We start from the raw sequence: 22,469 nt of genomic DNA on the forward strand, positions 1-22,469 counted from the left end.
AATAAACCTTAATCAAATTTACCTTTATTTTAATGGTAGAAACTAAAAATGCAATAATATACAGGGTGTTACATTTAAAAAAATACAACTTTGATATTTTTTATTTATTTGGGACACTCTGTATCTTGTAAAAATATTTTTAAATTGTAGCTCTAATAGTCCTTCAACGAACCCCAAACTTACAATTTGTAAAAATATCATCCATTAGCTACAATACTCCGTGTCGTATGTGGTGAACAACCCTGTATAATACCTATGTTGTGTAAAACTACCGGGTGCGTCTCAAAAGTGGTTCACCCCTATAACTTTTTTAAATTTTTAGATGAAAAAACGAGATTTGGTATGTGAGTATATGACATATAAATTAGGATTGATTGACGTACCTATTCAATTGTTTTTGGCCACTTCCTGTTTCACCGGAAATGATTACAACTTTTAATTGGCACCCTCGGTATATTTTTACTTTATTCGATAGAAACTGACACTCTGAATAGAATGACATATCATATGTCAACTTTTGACATTTTCGCTTACAGAAAAATCGTATTTTAAATTTCAATCTCGGGTGCCATGGCTGTGTTAAAAACACAAATAAACCACTTGCTGAAATGTCAAAAATTGACATATGATATGTCATTCTATTCAGAGTGTTATTTTCTATCGAATAAAGTAGAAATATACCGAGGGTGCCATTTAAAAACCAAAAGTTGTAGTCATTTCCGGTGAAACAGGTAGTGACCAAAAACAATTGAATATGTCAATCAATCCTAATTTATGTCTTATATTAACATACCAAATATCGTTTTGTTATCTGAAAAAATTAAAAAATTATAGGGGTGAGCCACTTTTGAGACGCACCAATGTTAAACCCAAAATTTAGAGAAACTAATATGTATGAAATTGTACGAATAATACACAAATGTACGAACAGTTGGAACGAATGGTACGTTAGCATAGGTTTTTGTACTTATTAAACCAACAGCAGCTTAATGTTGCATAATATTTAGCAACTTTATATCACATAATCCTTATTTTTTGAAATATTTTAGTTCGGAACCACAAAAAAAACAAGCTTGCCGTTGTGTTTGCTTGACATAGGCCAAGATTCAAGCTTCATACTCTAAAATATCTTATCAAACTGAATAAAATCCAGTCGCTACAATCAATACGTGTTAGTTCACTTCGTTATCTCTCAAAGATTGAATGATACGTATCTATAAATACAGTTAAATTCATTAAATATGTTTTTTAAATCGATAACAGTGATAATATTAATTTTTAACTATGCCGAAAGTGCCAATATTTTGGGTGTATTTCCCATGGGTGTCAGTAGCCACTATATCCTGGACTATAAACTGATGAAGGGTCTAGCTGATGCCGGACATAACGTCACTATAGTTGCTGCAGTCAAACAAAAAACGCCCTTAGCCACCAAAGGCAATCTTACCGAGCTTGTTCTGGATGGTTTCGAAAAAAATATACAACGTAAGTATTTATAAACCAAAAAAAACATTGTTTTGTTCACTCATATGAAGCGTTTAAAGTTTAAAGTAATACCAAAAGTTCGAAAAAAAAAACGGCGTCAAAGACGGCTGGGGAATAGTCTCGATGATAGTTTTGGCGAGGTCAAGCGCTATAGACGTCATTTACTCGGCCCGTACTGTTCTTTATTTTTTAAATGCGCTTGTTGCTAGTTGGGCGGCTTTCAGAAGGTTATCACTTATTTTTATATTGAGGCAAAATTATTTTTAAATGGTGACTTTGACGCCGTTTTTTTTTTCGATTATACCGGGTGCGTCTCAAAAGTGGCTCACCTCTATAACTTTTTTATTTTTTCAGACAACAAAACGAGATTTGGTATGTTAGTATATGACATAAATTGGAACTGATTGACTTCTTGCAACTTTCTAAATGACACCCCCATTATAAAAACTCACCGGTTTTTTTAAAAAAATATTCTAACATTTGAGGGGTCACCCCCTTAGAATTCGAATTTCGAAAAATCCCTTCTTATCGAACCTCTACACCCTAAAGGCAATCCGTTTTCCAAAAATCAGCTTTTTACGTCAAACGCTTTAAGCAGGATCGTGATTAATCAATTACCAGATTTTTCGAAACACCCTGTCTACATTTTTAAAAAAATCTTAAAATATGTAAAAAAACAAAATAAAATATTCGTGTTTAAGCGTTTTTTCGGAAACTTGACCGTTTTTTAAATAAAAAATATTGTACTATTTGAGTTTCACCCCCTTGGCACTGGAATTTCGAAAAACATACCAATTCTCGTTTTTTTTAATAAAGAAGTTATTGGGGTGAGCCACTTTTGAGACGCACCCGGCATAGTTAGTAATAAGTATTATTTTTATATAATTTTTTTTATTCAAGAAATGCTGGTGGATATAAACTTTTTTGGTCGCAACAAGCAAAGCATGGCCACCATAATGAAAACCATGACTGATATGTTCGTGAAAAACGCCAACGATACCTTATACAACCCTTTGATACGTGAACTGCTCAATTCAGGAACGAAATTCGATGCAGTCATACTAGAACACTTCCAAAACGATGCTTTGAAGGTATTCTCCCAAGCCTTCGACTGTCCGCTAATAATTTTATCCAGCTTGGGACCCAACAGCTGGATCAACCCCACTGTGGGAAACCCAGAGGAAATATCCTACATAAGGCACTTCTTTTTTGTCGGAGACCCAGCAAAGCCACTGAGTGTTTTCGAAAGAGCTAAAAATATCTTTCTTCATGTCCTGGACGGACTTTTTAGGAAGTTTTACATCTATCCTTTACACGAAAACCTGATGAAACAAGCATTCCCTGATGCTCCAGGAATCTATGATTTGTTCGCTAATACTTCCCTGGTTCTGCTTAATTCCCACTCAAGTCTGTACCCTCCACAACCTCTGGTACCCAGCATGGTTGAAATCGGAGGGTACCACATTGATCCTCCGCAAAAAACTACCCAAAGACTTGCAAGAATTCATGGATAGTGCTCAAGAAGGTGTGGTGTACTTCAGTATGGGTTCAAACCTTAAAAGCAGAGATATGTCTGCAGAGAAGAAACAAGCATTTTTGAACGTGTTGGGAAGGTTAAAGCAAAAAGTCATCTGGAAGTTTGAGGAAGACCTTCCAGGAAAACCTGATAATGTTCTCATCAGAAACTGGTTGCCTCAGCAAGATATCCTAGCCCATCCTAACATCAAACTGTTTATAACTCATGGAGGACTACTAAGTACGACAGAAACAATCTACCACGGAGTACCGATCCTGGCAATCCCGGTTTTTGGAGATCAACCAGCAAATTCAGAGAGAGCTAAGTATGCGGGATATGGCCTAAAACTAGACTACCACAGCGAGGATTTCACCGAAGAAAAACTAGGTAGTCTGGTTGAGGAAATGCTCAACAATCCAAAATACCGTGAAAATGCACAATGGAGGTCGAAGATCTTCCACGACAGGCCTTTGAAACCTTTGGAGAGCGCAGTTTTTTGGGTGGAGTACGTGATAAGGCATAAAGGTACTCGTCATTTGCGAGTGGGTAGTGTTAACCAACCGTGGTACCAGTATTATCTGTTAGATGCTGTGTTGCTTATCGTAACATCTTTAGTTGTTGTTTTAGGTGTATTGAAATTTGTTTTAGTACGACTGTATCGGATTATCAGGAAGAAAAAACAACAGAAATTAAAATACAATTAGATAAATATATAATATATATGTAGTATTAATAATTTGTATAGAAATTTTTATAAAAATATAATAGAGTGTATTTTTTATTTTGTCCTGTGCTTTAATCTCTTTTGATTCACCCTGCAGAAGTAAAATACACTTCCTCAATAAATTAATGCACCACAAAAAAATAACCAAAACTTTAAGTTAAGTTTTTGTCAAAACCACTTATCCGATTTGGACGATTTTTTCTTGAATGATAGGATATTCTTTCCGCAATGTTGCTATACTAACTGTATTTTGATAGGATCCCTTTTTATACTAATACCGGGTGTAGCAATTATAACGTGTTTTTTTAATAAAATTTGTGACACCCTGTAGAGTTGATCAGTTACAGTATCAAGTTAAAATTGAAATCACATTTTAGCCTTATCTTTTTTTTTCATTTTGTTTTTTTATTTACTCCATTATCTTCCTTATTACACGAGAAACAACATTTTTTAGGATGACATGATTTAATGTTGGTTTTCATTAACATTTTTCCATTTTACTCACTAAAGTAAGTAGCAGGCTATGGAAAAACACGGATTACCAGTAAATGTCAAATAGAGATGCTAGTTTCTGTGCATGGTACAAAGAATACAAGGTATGATATTGCGCAGGTTGGTCGCTACGTCACAGGTGATAACAGGCGCTATTGATCAGCACGCTCCGCGCGCCTGTTCAAATCGTCAAGATATTGTTATAAACCTGTTTTTTTTGTTTATATACCGTCATTGAATTATCGCTAAGCAAGTTACTGTGGAGCAGTGCATAAGGAGTCGGGCTAAGAAGCGAGAGACCGGAGTTCGAATCTCGGCCGGAACATCACTTTTTATTTATTTTTTAAATACTGTTGTATTCTATGGTTTATTTTTGTAGTATAAAAAAGAACTATTTATTCTGTTATTTTTAATCTCCGTTATTAAATAAATTGATTGTTAGTACAATACCTCATTTAATATAAAATAATATTCTACTTTTTGAAATGTATCGGGCCCTAATTGTACCTAAAAGTAATATATTTTTAGTGATATACCATATTGTAAACTATTTAATATTTTAGTCACTTAAAAAGTTAATTTGCATTGAATAATTGCCTACCATTAAAGGAAATTTGAGCTATATAATCCTTGATGGGCATATTCTGGGTATGCAAATACTTCCTTTAAATTTTGGGTGTCGTTCAACCGATTTATTCTCAAAACCAGAAACTTCTACATATAAAAAGAAGCAGAGGTCACTAATTATAATAAACTTCACCCTTGGTATTACTTCCACTAATTATAATAAACTTCACCCTTAGAATTACTTCTATCACAATTACAATACGTTCATCTGCATTGGCATTTTCTACTTTTCGATGGGAAACAATAAACTTCCCAATATTTTTTAAATGATGTAACAATTCCTCTTGTGGTTACTTTTCCATAGATATCCTCAACTCTGTCCTCATGTGAATTCAGAGGCAATGAAAATGAAAATTATTTACCATAAACATCGCAAACTAAAAACCTAATAAACAATTTTATACCGAATATAGAAATAAATTCAGTATTCTTACCTATCGTCCAAATCCATGTTAATAGATAATTATTATTTTTAAATATATTTTTGGAACTGCTGGTTTTAGTAATTATTAAATTAAACGAACTAAAAAGTCTTAAAAATAAACAATTCTTAACCATAACCTCAAAAATGCAGATCTCCTGTCAACTTTTTTTATTTTTTATTCATTCATTATTTTCCTAGTGACGTCACAGGTGGTATGCGCGAACTGAACGAAATTGGAGCCGCTATCGATCATACCTTGTATTCTTTGTACCATGGTTTCTGTGCAAACTTGTAGACCATTAATATCTCTGAGCTGAGTTTGAAGGGTCCGAGCTGTTACGAAACGTTGTCTTAATGTTCAGAGTTTTAAAAAACGTTCCTGAATCGGATTGGTTCTTCGATTCCTGCATTGTCCCGGCCTGCGACAATTACTCCCAGTATCTCTATACCGTTGTATAACTCGTGAAATGGTTGAGTGAGTTACATTAAATCGTTCACCAATTCTTCGGTAGCTCCAGCCTTCCTCAGACAATATTAATGCTTGAGCATATTCTTCGCCAGTAAGATTTCTTGTTTCACGTGCACGTTGCATATTTTTGATATAATAAAAGGACGAAAACGACTGACACTGACAACAAGCATCTCTATTTGACATTTACTGGTAATCCGTGTTTTTCCATAGCCTGCTACTTACTTTAGTGAGTAAAATGGAAAAATGTTAATTAAAACCAATGTTAAATCATGTCATCCTATAAAATGTTGTTTCTCGTGTAATAAGGAAGATAATGGAGTAAATAAAAAAACAAAATGTAAAAAAAAGATAAGGCTAAAATGTGATTTCAATTTTAACTTGATACTGTAACTGATCAACTCTACAGGGTGTCACAAATTTTATTAAAAAAACACGTTATAATTGCTACACCCGGTATTAGTATAAAAAGGGTTCCTATCAAAATACAGTTCGTATAACAACATTGTGGAAAGAATAACCTATCATTCAAAAAAAAATCGTCCAAATCGGATAAGTGGTTTTGACAAAAACTTAACTTTTGGTTATTTTTTTGTGACGCGTTAATTTATTGGGGAAGTGTATAAAGAAAGCGTCTCATTCATATAACCGTTTTTTCAAAATTTTGACCTTGCATTATTGCTGAATGTTTGTCTACGTCTCCTACAATACTGGTATAACTAATAAACACCACGTTTTCTTGTTCTGCGCCTTTTAGTTAATTAGAGTAGTTTTATCAAAATCTGTGAAAAATATCGAAAAATTGGCAATTTATAGGCTATTTTTTACATGTTTGAGGATGCCTAGAAAAATAGTAAACATAGCTAAAAAATTATGAGAATTTCAGGATTTGTAGGAAATTTTATGTACTTTTAGAATATATAAACCGTTATAGGTTTAAATCCTTTGATTTGATTATAAAAGTGATTTTTTGAACTCTTGTTGTTGAACAATTTTTGATGATGGCTAAAAGTTCGGCTACATCTAGTACCGTACTAGTACGATCAGGAAGGACTATATTTTCATATTATAGCCTTTTTGTTAGCCAATAACAGTAGTTTCATCAAAATCGGTGACTTGACCAAAATCATCAATTTACTTTGAGAAAAAAGTCGAAAAATTGATAATTTTTGGTTATTTTTTTGCTAGTTTTTAGAATGCCTAGAAAAATAGTAAACATAGCTATAAAATTATGAAAATTTCAGGATTTGTAGGAAATTTTATGTACTCTTAGAATATATAAACCGTTATAGGTTTAAAACCTTTGATTTGATTATAAAAGTGATTTTTTGAACTCTTGTTGTTGAACAATTTTTGATGATGGCTAAAAGTTCGGCTACATCTAGTACTGTACTAGTGCGATCAGAAAGGACTATATTTTAATATTATAGCCTTTTTATTAGCCAATAATAGTAGTTTCATCTAAATCGGTGACTTGACCAAAATCATCAATTTACTTTTAGAAAAAAAAGTCGAAAAATTGATAATTTTTGGTTATTTTTTTGCTAGTTTTTAGAATGCCTAGAAAAATAGTAAACATAGCTATAAAATTATGAAAATTTCAGGATTTGTAGGAAATTTTATGTACTTTTAGAATATATAAACCGTTATAGGTTTAAATCCTTTGATTTGATTATAAAAGTGATTTTTTGAACTCTTGTTGTTGAACAATTTTTGATGATGGCTAAAAGTTCGGCTACATCTAGTACCGTACTAGTACGATCAGAAAGGACTATATTTTCATATTATAGCCTTTTTATTAGCCAATAACAGTAGTTTCATCAAAATCGGTGACTTGACCAAAATCATCAATTTACTTTTAGAAAAAAAAGTCGAAAAAGTGATAATTTTTGGTTATTTTTTTGCTAGTTTTTAGAGTGCCTAGAAAAATAGTAAACATAGCTATAAAATTATGAAAATTTCAGGATTTGTAGGAAATTTTATGCACTTTTAGAATATATCAACGGTCAGTCATACATTTCAGTCCTTTGATTTTATTATAAAAGTGATTTTTTATAAACTTCTTTAATTTTAACTGACTTTTAATTTATTTTTACCTCCACTTAACCTAATTTTTAAAATACATATCAACCTTATCAACATATACTTTAAAATCCTTACTATCACGTATACACACATAACTAAAAACAATGTCACGTCGAGAAGGTAATATTGATACCAGTACTGTTCAACACCTGCAACCTTCAAATGTTTGGCACCGTTGTTCCTAATCACATATTCCACCCAATAAACAGCTGCGTCCATGGGTTTCATGGGTCTGTCGTGGAACAGTCTGGACCTTGTTCTAACATTTTCTCGGTATTTTGGATTGGTGAGAAGTTCCTGTATTAAGTTGGCCAAAGTTTCTTGGTTGAAGTTCTTGTCGTGGTAGCTAAGTTGAAGACCGTACCCAGCGTACTGGGCTCTTTCTGCATTGGCTGGTTGGTCTCCAAACACCGGCAGGGCCAAAATTGGTACTCCGTGGTAGACGGTTTCTGTAGTACTCAGTAAGCCTCCGTGAGTTATGAAGAGTCTGATGTTGGGATGGGCTGCAAAAATTTTGGAAATTTGGTTAGTTCGGTTCGGCGTTCGGTATTTAACGTTTTATGTAAAACTGTCTAGGTATTTTTACACAAATGAAGAAGGAAATTAAAGATAAAAGATTGTACTACAGGGTGTTATTGCAATGGTGTAAAAGTGTAAAAAAATCAGGGGGTGATAGTACTCCTAAAAATAGTAAATGTGGCTAATTTGGTGTTTTAATGCCCAATGCCTTAGTTCCTGACTTATGTTACTTTCTTCTCTGAGCTCTGTTTTATCTTTAAATTCATCAGTAGTCACCAACTCAACATTTCTAGAAAAATGCAGCTATAAGAACTTTACAAATATATAGAAAATACGACAATTATACATAATAATAATGTTGCGGGCCGGTGTGGACTCGACCTAACCTCACAATATGGCCCGCCCTCGGATGACCTTAACATCGCATAGACACCGCAATGATTCATTCGTTCGAGAAGAATCGAGTTCCACTGGAATGGACTAGTACATACGAGAACATTCGAAAACCTTCTCTACGCACCTAACGATCTATGGACTATTCTAGAGTTCTTTACCTGTCGGTATAAAAGCCGGCGGCGGTGGCCTACAGGGGGCAGTTATAAATATACCAGTGCAGTTGACGCGCGAAAATTCAAAATAAATTCTTAGTTATAAATCGTTTGTAAATAGTTCTATAAGTCTTTTATCGTTATTGTTTTTGTTAATTAGTGTTAAATAAATAGTGTTTAAATAAATTGTGACTTTCTATCCACACGGAACCGACGAAAAACGTAACTAATAATATATAGATGAATTTTCAAAAATAAATTTAAAATAATTTATTCTCATATCAAAGTCCAGTCATACTTCTCTAAATTTAATCCAATAAACCCTTTATCCTGGTGAACTTGTCTAGGAAGTTCCACTAGCAGCGCAGTGAACAAACAATTTTATTGATCTTTATTCTTGTGGTAATGGACAGGATGGGTAAATACGCGATCTGCTACTATAAAGAAATATTTTTTATTTAGTTTCCACAACTTTATAGTAGCAAGACGTCAATAGGAGTATAGTACCCGTTACTTTATAGTAACAAACCATAGTCGCAGCTACTATTTTGGGACCAACAATTAGTACCCAAATGCCTCGTAACTTTAAGACCCAAAATATAGGGTACTGCGACTAAGCAGGGGACTATATAGTATCATGTACTTCATACACCCACTTTAGTAGCACAGGCTGGTAGCCGTTCCGTATTTATTGTCACTATGTAGATTTTGCCACTTAGTGGTAACAATGAAAGGATTTGCGTAGTCCCAGTTACTAGACGCAACTACCCATTTGCTACCTTAGTTTTGGGTGTTTAAATTCCAAATGACTAGTAACAGGATGGTAACAGATATTATCCAAAAATACTTTGCAGTGGTATTACCGGATATAGTGACAAATTAGGTAACAGGGTGCACCCAGGAACTATGTTTTGGTAGCTAGTCTTAAACCGAAGGGATTTGGAACTATCTGTGTTGCTTGGGATGGCAAGCTGTACCTTGCTACTCCCAAGGCGTTAAACGCTATATACGGGAGCTATTATTATATAAAATTAATCTTACCTAAAATATCTTGCTGAGGTAACCATTTTTTGATCAAAACATTCCTCGGTACTCCAGTCAACTCCTCCTCAAATTTCCAGATAACTTTTTGTCTCAACTTTCCGAAAACCTTCAAAAACAATCTTTTTCTCTCTTCAGGCATGTCCTTACTTTTTAAATGCGACCCCATACTAAAATATATAACTCCGTCTTTGGCATTATCCATAAAACTTTGTAAATCTTCTGGAAGCCTCTTTGGTGGATCGATAAAATATCCACCTATTTCTATCATGTTTGGTACCAGTGGATGGGCTGGATATAAACTGGTATGAGAATTAAGCAGTACCAAGGAAGCGTTACCGTGCAAGGTATCAATGTCTGGACTGCCTGGAAAGGAGTCTTGAACGATTCTTTGATGTTGTGGCAAGACCAAGGTTGCCTTCATGACACTCTCCAGTACAAAATTAAAAACGTTCTTGACTCGTTCCAAAAAAGTCATTGGTTCTAATGGATTTCCACTCGTCAACATATGTCTGGTGTATGAGATTTCTTGTGGGTTGCCTACGCTGGGATTTATCCAGCTGATCGGACCCATAGAAAAAAGCAAGATCAGAGGACAATTGAGGACATTTGGGAGTACTTTCAATGCGTCGTTGTTCAGGTATTCTACGATGACAGCATCGAATTTTTCTTGGGAATTTAATAAAGCTTTTACTTCTGGATGGTTAAACGTTTCGTTGATGTTCATTACGAACGTTTCCAGGATGGATCTCATGATTGTTATGGGATTTTGTAAGTTCTGTTCGAAAAGGTTGGTGTCCGTGGTTACTTCTGGAAAATAAATATACAGGGTGATATACAGGTTGACTGTAAGAATAAATATTCGCTTTTTTAGTACATGTGGCTCGTTCAATCGTAAAATACCAGGCAAAAATCATTAGGTGGCTTTTTTATAAAATTACTGTTGAAAAAACCATATATGTAATATAACATTACGAATATCTGTATAACCGTTAAAAATTTTCCATTATTTTAAATACAAAAAAATGTTAATATACAGGCTGTTTCATTAAAAAAAGCTTAGAAAATTTATTTTATATTTTAGAAAGATTGGCTCATTTCAATCCATATTTAATAATATCTTGGGATTATGTAAAGTGATCAGAAAGGAAGCCAAAATGTAATAATATACAGGGTGTTCCATTGAAAAAAACGAAGAAAATTTATTTTATATTTTAGTAAGTTTTACATAGAATTTTCACAAACACCCTGTATGGTTTAAGATTACGATATTTTGTAGCAAAGTAAGTACAGACCAACCACAGTAAACACTTAGTATAGTTTTGTTTTTATCTTCATTTTTTGTATTTTTAATAATTTTTTTAATAAAGTTTTTTATTATAGGAGCTACAGATGCCTGACGCACTATTGCCGAATCCTGTATGAGTTTTTGTAGAATAAAATATAGGTCTACGATATACAGGGCGAGTCTTAAATAAGTGCAAATATTTTCAGGGTTGGTAGATCTCGATAAAAGAAGCATATTTTCTCTTTCCCGTTCTTTAAATAAGTCCAAAACATCCGAAAAATTTGGAAAAAAAATATTTTTTCCTTAAATTTTGAGACCCGCTGGATCTTTTCTGGGTTTTCTTTCTTGTAAATTTAATCTGCTATCTATGTTGTCATATTATCAAGAAATTATATCTTTTAACTAAAAAAAAAATTGGAAAGAACCTCATAATCGTGTATCTGGGGTCGAAATATACTACCCCCAAAAATGTTTGCACTTATTTAAGACTCATCCTGTATAAAAATCAATCTTACTATGAATTTTTTCTGCAAATCCCTCAAGTACTATCTCTGTATAATTCCCTGGGATTCTTACTGGACTTTTTTGCGGTGAAACCATAGTTACATCGTGTCCGGCATCTGCCAAGCCTTTCATCAGCTTGTAATCCAGAATAAAATGACTTCCCGCCGCGAACGGAAAAACACCCAGTATTTTAGCGCATTCCTGCTCTTGGGGATGGAATAAAACACACAAAAATATTACTAAAACTATTTTAAACATTTTTTTTCGTTGGATTTTTTTTTAAATAAATATTTTGGCCAGCGTGTAAATGAGATACTGACTTGTTAGCCTTGGCTTGATGACTTACATACTCATTTAGTATCCTTGAAGACGATAATAATATAAGATTACTTGAAATTTTATTTTGATAGTCATGCCACACGCCGATTAAGCATTAGGCATTATAAACATTGTATTGTGCTGTTATTCAACAAAGGTGACAATTTATTAGTCATTATCGAAAAAAAAAAGAACGTATCGACACACAAATCTAGTTCCAAAAACTATTTTTTGGAACACCCTTTAAAAATCGTCTGTTCTTTTTATTATTCATGTAAACTTCAATCTAAAATATTGTTTAATAGGATAAACAAAATTTTAATCAAGCTATCGAGAGTTTCAAACAACTGAAAATCAACAACGTATTATTTTCGATCGATAAAACTTTTTAATAATTTTCTTCGGCCTTAATTTTCCAGCAGCAGTCTGGAAAAGCTATATAGATTGAAAAATAAAAGGAAAAACAAGTATGTTCGTTTATAGGAAGCAATTTAAGTGAAGCACAGGACAAATTTAGATCAATTTTCTTGTTCGTTAAAGGTTGATTCAGCCAAATAAAATCCTTTATTTTAATGGTTTCGATTGGTTTAATTTTGCAGCTTATTTATAAATTATGTAGCGTTTCCTATATTTAGTTTAGTAGAATGTCGAGTGAATGAGGGGGGTTCCCCTTTTTTTTTGAGTTATATCACACTATACAGTATAAAACTGATTTAAAAATTTTTTCGAATCTGCCAGAAAGCACTCTGAATCACCTAACAACTTTAATAAACATGTCGTTCCAAAATGTCTTAAGACGGCAATAATCATTCCTCTGTATAAAGGAGGAGACAAAGATGAAGCTTCTAACTATCGCCCAATTGCACTCCTTCCAACGCTATCTAAGATCATAGAAAGGTTGGTTAAAAGAAGGCTGGTATCTTTTCTGTTTAAGTACAAAATACTTACTGAATATCAATTTGGATTTCTAAGTCCACAAATGACGCTATGTTTTCCCTCCTTAATAAAGTTTACTCCAGCCTAAACAACCATCATTCTACAGCAACAATTTTCTGTGATTTTTCTAAGGCGTTCGATTGTGTAAATCATAAGATCTTAATTAATAAATTGCAGCACTATGGGTTCAGGGGATCATCTCTCGAATGGTTTAAGTCGTATCTGAGCAACAGAAGTCAACTTGTGAGGGTGGATACCACGTTGTCTTGTAGCAAGCCAATAGAATGTGGAGTACCACAAGGGCTCAGTACTAGGCCCTATTTTTTGTTTCTTCTTTTTATTAACGACATTGCTAACATAAACATCAGTGGCAAAATATGTCTTTTTGCGGACGACACTAGCTTCACTTGGAGCAACGAGGACATCACGGCACTTCATAGGATTATATCAAATGACTTAATCACCATTAAATCTTGGTGCGATTCGAACCTCCTGAGTCTCAACATTTCTAAAACTAAAGCTTTGTCGTATAAAAACTCGTTGCAGCCTTTTGTACTTAACAACACCACCATTGACGTCGTCAAATTTGTAATTCTTGGGACTTGTTATGGACAATTCTCTGAAATGGGACATACATATCGAAGCTTTGTCGAAAAAATTGAGCTCTGCCTGTTTTGCATTAAGGTCTGTTTCTAAGGAGCTTAACTTGTCAGTGGCTAGAACTGTTTATTATGCACTTTTTGAGTCGCACCTCAGGTATGCCCTTCCATTCTGGGGTACGTGTTGTGCGATTCAATTTGACCGCATTTTCAGGCTCCAGAAGAGAGCTGTTCGATATTCACTGGGACTAAACAGCAGAACTCATTGCCGGGACTTGCCGGAAAAAATTAAAAATATTGACTCTTCCTTCCTTATTTATATTTGAATCCGTTTGCCTAATACGTAAACATGTATCAGCTTCTCAAGAAAGGCCATCTCACACTTATATACTCAGGAACGCGGAGCAAGATCTTTATCTACCTACCCCACGCTCAGAGTTAGTTAAAAGTTCAATATTATACAACTCGAAAAAAATGCACAATCACCTGCCATTTGAAATCAAATCCATAACATCATTTTTTTCATTTCGCAAAGCATTGAACTCTTATTTACTAGACAAGGGTTTCTACGCCGTAAATGAATTATATTTTGAAAATCAAATTTGATCTTGTAAACACTGGTCTAATGTTTGCTATTGCTATATTTACTAATGACATCGAAATGAATTTATTTAGAGGTCATTGATATTTTACTATAAACTAGCTAAATATTTTTGAATATTATTTTTATTTTTTTGTTCTTTGACATTATAAACATTTATAAATGTTTATTTTAACAATAAGACTGACAATATTATTTATATAATGTTTTGTATTATCTTTTGTTTGTTTGTTTTTGTACCTTGTTTTTTTACTTTGTTTGTTAGTTTACCTTTGTCTACAAATTGAAAAATTTTTTGACAATAAAGGCATTTATTTATTTATTTATTTATATAACCGTTGATTGAATAAATAAGATGCACAACTTTGTGGGCGATTTTGTCCCACAAACATGTCCCATGTAGCTGGCGTTATCGTCAGCCTGTCCGACAATTCGGACATTTTGTTTAGCTCTGCGCCGCTGCGCGTTGATGGTCGTTTACAGCGCAGCGGATAAAGAATACTGTACCGTAGTTCTGCTTTCAGTCGACAGCAGTGTTGCCAGATATTATTTTAGCTGGTCGCCACTAGAGGTGGCGAAAGTCGCCAAAATAAAATAAAAGTCGCCAAATATTTTTATATTAAACCTACAAAAATCTCAAGCGACTATTTCATTATACAAGGGTTATACCTATCGCAATTCAAAATATGACTAATATTTTAAGTGGTTTGATGACGTCACAAAGGGGAAAAATATATGGCAGACTGGAAACGTGCTGAGAACATACTGAGAACCTTACTGAGAATAGTGAGAACTAAACTGAAGTCACAAACGCCATTTGATAGATGAGCAATATAAATCGATATTTTCGAATATTGATATACGAATATGTAATTGCGATTTTCGCCGTTTCGGGAATCGATGTCTATAATAATTACAAGAATTAAGTCAATATTGGCAATACATTGATTGACTCGTGCCATAAGTATCTTAGCCAAAATCGCCCAAATGGCGACTTGCGATTTTTCTAAAATTCAGGTCGCCAGAGCAATCGGAAAATCGCCCAATTTGTGATAAATCGCCCAATCTGGTAACACTGGTCGACAGAGTAAACGGTTGCCGGAGACAGTGTTGCCAGAACTACTGATTAATCCGTAGATTTACTGATTTTGGGTACAGTAAATAATACGGGTTTTCTATCATTAAACAATTTAATATAATATTATACGATTAAACAAAAAACAGCGTCAGAGTTGGCATGGAAATGAAGATCGCTGTTATTTCATATATGTAAAATATTATGGTAAATGTCTATAATCGGCATTTCCAAGGCAACTAAACGACTTTTTTCGATCATACGACATATTCAGTACCTATAAAAGAATTTTTATTTTTGTCGTTTATTCTATGTTTAACACGAATAAATTTTCAATACATAAACGTGGATTTTTCATCAAAATATTTTCGTCAAACGTATTGCCAAAAAAAATCAATTGACAACAACTGACAAAACGTTCTTTAGAGGAAAACTGCATTTTAACACCAATTTATTTAATAAAACAATTCTCTTCAAAATAATAAAAACTGGAAATTATGCCTGAAATAACTCATGCGGCTGGAAATTCCATCAAAATTCCTGGACACTTCCTCTTGCACGTCATCCCTCTGCGCCATATTAAACCGGAAATACTTCCGGAACCGGAATTCCATCCAATCGGAAGCTAAAAACCATTTTCAATTTTCAAATTCCATCTATCGTTGATTTATTTTCGTTTGCCAGGCTTTATCAGCGCGTTGACAAATTAAAATTATATTGGCGATACATTATTTTTGTTGGCTTTGGGAAATTTATTGTTAAAAAATCAGTACATGTTTATTATTTAGTATATTTTTCATTTTATTGATTTTATGGAAAGCACTGTTCATTAAAATGTTGTATCCTATGTTATAGGGCTTGTTTCTCTCTACAATTTCCTGTCTCACCATGTACCGTTTGTGTCCGGGAAGGGTCCATAATTTCATAGTTGTCGATTTTCGAAAGAAATCAGTACATGTATATTATTTCGTATATTTTCATTTTATTGATTTTATGGAAAGCACTGTTCATTAAAATGTTGTATCCTATGTTATAGGGCTTGTTTCTCTCTACAATTTCCTGTTTCACAATGTACTGTTTGTGTCCGGGAAGGGTTCATAGTTTCATAGTTGTCGATTTTCGAAAGAAATTAGTATATTTATATTCGTATATTTTTCATTTTATTGATTTAATGGAAAGCACTGTTCATTAAAATGTTGTATCCTATGTTGTAACTACAATTTCCTGTTTCACAATGTATCGTTTGTGTCCGGGAAGGGTTCATAGTTTCATAGTTGTCGATTTTCGAAAGAAATCAGTACATGTATATTATTTCGTATATTTTTCATTTTATTGATTTTATGGAAAGCACTGTTCATCAAAATGTTGTATCCTATGTTATAGGGCTTGTTTCTCTCTACAATTTCCTGTCTCACCATGTACCGTTTGTGTCCGGGAAGGGTCCATAATTTCATAGTTGTCGATTTTCGAAAGAAATCAGTACATGTATATTATTTCGTATATTTTTCATTTTATTGATTTTATGGAAAGCACTGTTCATTAAAATGTTGTATCCTATGTTATAGGGCTTGTTTCTCTCTACAATTTCCTGTTTCACAATGTACTGTTTGTGTCCGGGAAGGGTTCATAGTTTCATAGTTGTCGATTTTCGAAAGAAATTAGTATATTTATATTCGTATATTTTTCATTTTATTGATTTAATGGAAAGCACTGTTCATTAAAATGTTGTATCCTATGTTGTAAGGCTTGTTTGTCTCTACAATTTCCTGTTTCACAATGTATCGTTTGTGTCCGGGAAGGGTTCATAGTTTCATAGTTGTCGATTTTCGAAAGAAATCAGTACATGTATATTATTTCGTATATTTTTCATTTTATTGATTTTATGGAAAGCACTGTTCATCAAAATGTTGTATCCTATGTTATAGGGCTTGTTTCTCTCTACAATTTCCTGTCTCACAATGTACCGTTTGTGTCCGGGAAGGGTTCATAGTTTCATAGTTGTCGATTTTCGAAAGAAATCAGTATATGTGTATTATTTCGTATATTTTTCATTTTATTACATACATGTACTGAAATTTTCAATGGATATTTACATTGAAAATTTTATGTCGAATTTATTCTATTTTCATACAAATGAAAAATAACATAAATTTGTCATGTAGTTTAAAAAATCTGATATCAATTTTTCAGGTTTTTTTTCTGAAGAGCGTGAAAATAAATAAATTTAAAGACAATATGAACGGAGATAATAGTAGTCCACTTACGGTATTTATAAAATTTCTCTAGTCCAGATATAAGATTCTGGATCATGGAACAATGTCCACTGGAGAAGCAGACAGGGGCACAAACATAGCAAAGATTTTGTCTAAGGAACTAATTCTTAAACGACAAAGGAAGTGCTACCTGAACAAACTCAACCTGTACCTAGGAAGTATTTGCTGCAGATTCTGCGCTAAAGATCCTCCTGAAATAGCCGAGCACATAATATGTCCCTGCGAGGCTTTGTATCACCAGCGACTTTTTTTATTTGGGAAGAACTATGCTCCTATTCTATCAAGAACTTGCACCAAACTGGGATACCTATATTTTTTATATCTTTTTAAGAAATCTAGAAACAAATTGAATATAATCACAAAAAAGTTGAAATAAAAGAAGTCACTTATTGGAATTCTTTATTAATAATACAATTATATCGGCTGAAGTACTTAATTATCTTTTTACACCCATTTTCCAAACGTTTATCGAGGCGGTGGCCAGTTGAAATCAGGCGGGGGATGATAGATTTCCTGAGTGGGTACCGCCAAAATCGTAGCAAACAGTCTGAAAATACTCGTCACTAAATGCAGCACACCTCCACCGAGGTACTTGAAGTACTTCTTCACCGGATCTTCGGGAGGTTTCGGAATCAGCAACTTGTACACGTACTTGTTACCCGAAAGCATCCATATTATCAACGAGATTACGAACAAAGCACAAGCGTAGACGCTGAGGTGCAGCAGAGCTGTTAACTGACTTCGGAAAATGTTCGAGGTACGTATGATTCTCTTTCTTTCCATGTACGTCGAATCCACTTCGGATCCCTCGTCGTAAAGGTACGTTTTTTTGTCAGAGTTATCCGCTGGACATTCCTTAACAACTGTAGAAGTCGTGGAGAATAAGGGAAAGGTACGCGACCTTCTCCAAGGCAGTTTCAACAAAGAATACTTCTCTGAAAGTCTCTGGTCTTTCCACACTGGATTCACCGTGGTTTTGGAGTGTTCCTCGTCCAAGTTCTCGATTAATCTAGCCAGAGAATCATCCTTAATGCAACTTAGTTTCTCAAAATTCTTCTTATCCTTTTTCGGTTTTTGTTTGGTCATGGTAAATTTATTCTTATAGAGCTCGATCTTTTTGGAGGAGTCGTTTGGCATCATTGGAATCATTGGACTGCTGTTGGGTGAGATAAATTCGGACCTGGATTTTAAACTGGACGGTTCTTCGTAATTCCTGGCATTTTTTCTGAGTCTTTTGCTCGATATTTTACTAATACTATTGTCGGAGCCTCTGAGACGACTGTTTGAGCAGTTCACTGCGTTTTCTGAGCTCTTGTTTCTTAGATCGATGCAGTCTTCATTGTAGATAATTTTTAGGGACGAATCGTTCATTATAAAAATAAAAATAAATGTTAAACAAAATGTAGACAACCTTTCATAATAAATGCCAAAATGCCAAATTGTATTGACACATTATGTCAGATTAATAAATATAGAACTTCTTTAAACTATTTTAAAAATAAAATATGAATACGATCAAATTCAAAGCATTAAGAGGTGACAAAAATATACAAAGTGTTTTTCTTTGGGGTTGTTTGTTTAGGTTTAGTTAAATATTTATTTGGGACACGGGTTATCCAAGCATGGATCGCGAGAGGGACGTTGAAACTGATCCTATTAAATGTATCGGATCCATCTTGGATTTAAGGGGTCCCTGGGGAACAATGTACCAGCTTGTTTCCTTCACAAATTATTTCCTTAGGTTTTTCTTTCTCTTTTTTATCCTTGTAAGTATACAGGGTAAGTCTTGAATAAGTGCAAATATTTTTAGTCGTAGTAGGTATATTTCAACCCCGAAGAATTTAGAAAATTTGGGATTTTTTGGAAATTCTTTTAATTTTTAGTTAAGCAACATAATAATCTTTTTATTAGCCCGTTTACGTGTTATCGCCGATTTCTTTTTAAATATTTCTCCTTTCTTATGGCCTTGTATTTACTTATGAGCACCAGTCAAGGTAAAAGATAACTGTCAAACGAAGTTGTCATTTCAGAAATTTATCTATTTAGTGCTTTATTATTATTATTAAAAACTCATACCTACATCGAAAATATTAGCCATGAATTACACTACCGAAGAAAAAGTATTGATGATTAAATTGTATTATCAAGGAAATAGTTATCAAAAGGTGTCGGACATGTTTGCTGCTGTGTATCCGAATAGACCGATACCTGGAAGATTTGAGACCAAAGGTACCCTAATAAATAACTGCAGATGTGAAGCAAGGCAGGAACAAAGAGAAGATGCAAGAAATGATACCGACTGGAAGTTTTATTGTGCGTGGAAGAGAACGATGGAAAGATCAGCACAAGGAAACTTGAGGATGAAATAGGAATAGATCACACCACAGCGTTTCGAATTTTGAAACGACATAAATACTATTCCTTCAAATATGAAAAGCACCAAGAGCTACGAGATGGGGACGAAATACGGCGGCAGGCGTTTTGTTTTGATATGATGGAAAGAGCAAACACGGATAGGGAATTTTTAAAAAACATATGTTTCACTGACGAATGCACGTTTACCTTAAATAATGAACCCAATGTTCAAAATTATCGATATTGGAACAAAGAAAACCAACACAGGTTTGTCAAAACAAGGACGCAATATCCACAGAAAGTAAACGTTTGGGCAGGGATATTCGGACACAATATTATCGGGCCGTTATTTCTTACGCGAAATTTAAATGCAGAATATTATTTGGAACTACTCGAAAATCATATTTTACCTGCTTTACATGATGCCGCTAGCCACAATCAGGAAGTTTGGTACCAAATGGATGGCTGCCCGGCACATAGTACCCTGGCTGTTCGGAAACATTTAGACAATAGTTTTAACGGAAACGTTACTGGCCTAAATCATACAGTAAATTGACCAGCAAGGTCTCCTGATATTTCGCCAAATGATTTCTTTCTCTGGGGCCATTTAAAAAACAGGATATACAAGGATAAAAAATACCCGAATCTAGACGAGTTAAAAAATGCTATTTCTGCCGAATGCAATAGAATTTTAGTTTACCAACTAGCGAATGTAAGAAGAGAATTTTATGATCGCCTGGGGTTATTGACTAGGAGTCGACGGAGGAATATTTGAACATCTTCTTAAATCCTAAAGTTCTAACAATTTAATAGTACCTAAATTAATAAGTTATTGAATATTGTAATAATACTATAATTAACCTTGTAACTGATTACTTTATTTTACTTTAATTCATATTAATTTGTATTTATAAATACATCTTTAAGATTTCCGATGTAGGAATGAGTTTTCAATAATAATAAAGCACTAAATAGGTAAATTTCTGAAATAATAACTTCATTTGACAGTTATCTTTTACCTTGACTGGTGCTCATAAGTAAATACAGGGCCATAAGAAAGGAGAAATATTTAAAAAGAAATCGGCGATAACTCGTAAACGAGCTAATCAAAAATATCTAAAGTTATTCTTTTGAATGTGGGTTTTAGTGCTCTTCAATAAACCTAAATAGAGTTATTCTCTAAAATAATTAGGGAAGTCAATAATTGACCCCATTAAAATTTACATGGGATTTCCTATGTCCCGTCCGACGATGCCAACACCCGGTATATATTCTTCTACTATTACCAGTGTTGTGATATTTTCTGTCTTTTCTGTCTACTAGTTCGTTGTATTTGCTAAATTTATTTTGAGACCTACTTTATTGCTAGCTGTATGTAGTTCGTTAATTTGTGCTTGTATTGTATTTACTAAATGTAGGAAAATAAAGGAAATACTATGAATTATTTGTTATTCAATCATCCAGTAAAATGTCAGCATGACATTTCTGTTTGTGTTACATTTCAATGGTTTTATTATTTATTAAGTAAGCAATAATAGTAAATTTATCTTTAATTTAAGTGTATTTTCATCAAAATATTGATTATCATTATTTGAGGAAGTCAAAAGTCTAGTAACTTTTCAATGAAAGCAAGCTCCGTGTTTATTTTAGATACATCAACCTGTTTGAAATTAATTAGACGAACAAAGGGCAGAAGACACTAATTATATTTCAAAAGTTAATTACTTATACAAAGAGCTCTGCACAGAAAGGGTAAAGACCTTGCCTCTTTTTGCATAATTGATTGATTTTCCTTTAAAGAATATTTATGTATTTTAGTTTTACTTTGGAATTAAACATCATGTATCTGTGTCAATTCAGAATACAGTCGTTATGTTTAATTGCTTTAATTATCAAACAGCACGAATCTAAACTATTTTCAGAGGCGTATGGTTATTATAGATAGAACTTCGTCATGAAACGGTGAATACCTTAGACAATTAAAATACATAGACAACCCTTATTGAATAACACGAAGGTATCCAATATATACAAAGCAGATAATAACTATCCTGTTAATCACGATCCTGCTCAAACCACTCAACGTAAGAAGCTCAATTTTGGCATACAGGTTGATTCTAGGGTGTAGAGGTTCGATAAGAAGGGATTTTTCCAAATTCCAGTTCCAAGGCGGTGAAACCACCCCTCAAATATTACAATATTTTTTATTTAAAAAACCTCCAAGTTTCCGAAAAAACGCTTAAACACGTATATTTTATTTTGTTTTTTTTACATATTTTAAGATTTTTTAAAAATGTATACAGAATCTGGTCATTGATTAATCACGATCCTGCTTAAAGCGCTTGACGTAAAAAGCTGATTTTTGGAAAACAGATTGACTTTAGGGTGTAGAGGTTCGATAAGAAGGGATTTTTCGAAACTTGAATTCTAAGGGGGTGAAACCACCCCTCAAATATTAGAATATTTTTTATTCAAAAACCGGTGAGTTTTTCGGAAAAACTCTTAAACTCGTATATTTTATTTTGTTGCTTTACATATTTTAAGATTTTAAAAAAAAATATACAGGGTGTTTCATAAAATATGACCATTG

The 22,469-nt window shown here is 33.5% G+C and overlaps 1 protein-coding gene and 1 pseudogene across 1 annotated transcript in view; both read left to right on the forward strand.

Annotated features, from left to right (window-relative positions):
• The window catches only part of LOC115888723 (cytochrome b5 reductase 4), an 88,834-nt gene that overhangs the window by 33,756 nt on the left and 32,609 nt on the right, over nucleotides 1–22,469 (forward strand). The gene's annotated exons all lie outside the window — the stretch shown is intronic.
• Nucleotides 1,156–3,745, forward strand: LOC115888728 (annotated as a pseudogene).

This window comes from Sitophilus oryzae, unplaced genomic scaffold (genome assembly GCF_002938485.1).
Source record: "Sitophilus oryzae breed Bouriz unplaced genomic scaffold, Soryzae_2.0 scaffold_808_pilon_pilon, whole genome shotgun sequence".
Classification (NCBI taxonomy): Eukaryota; Metazoa; Arthropoda; class Insecta; order Coleoptera; family Curculionidae; genus Sitophilus; species Sitophilus oryzae.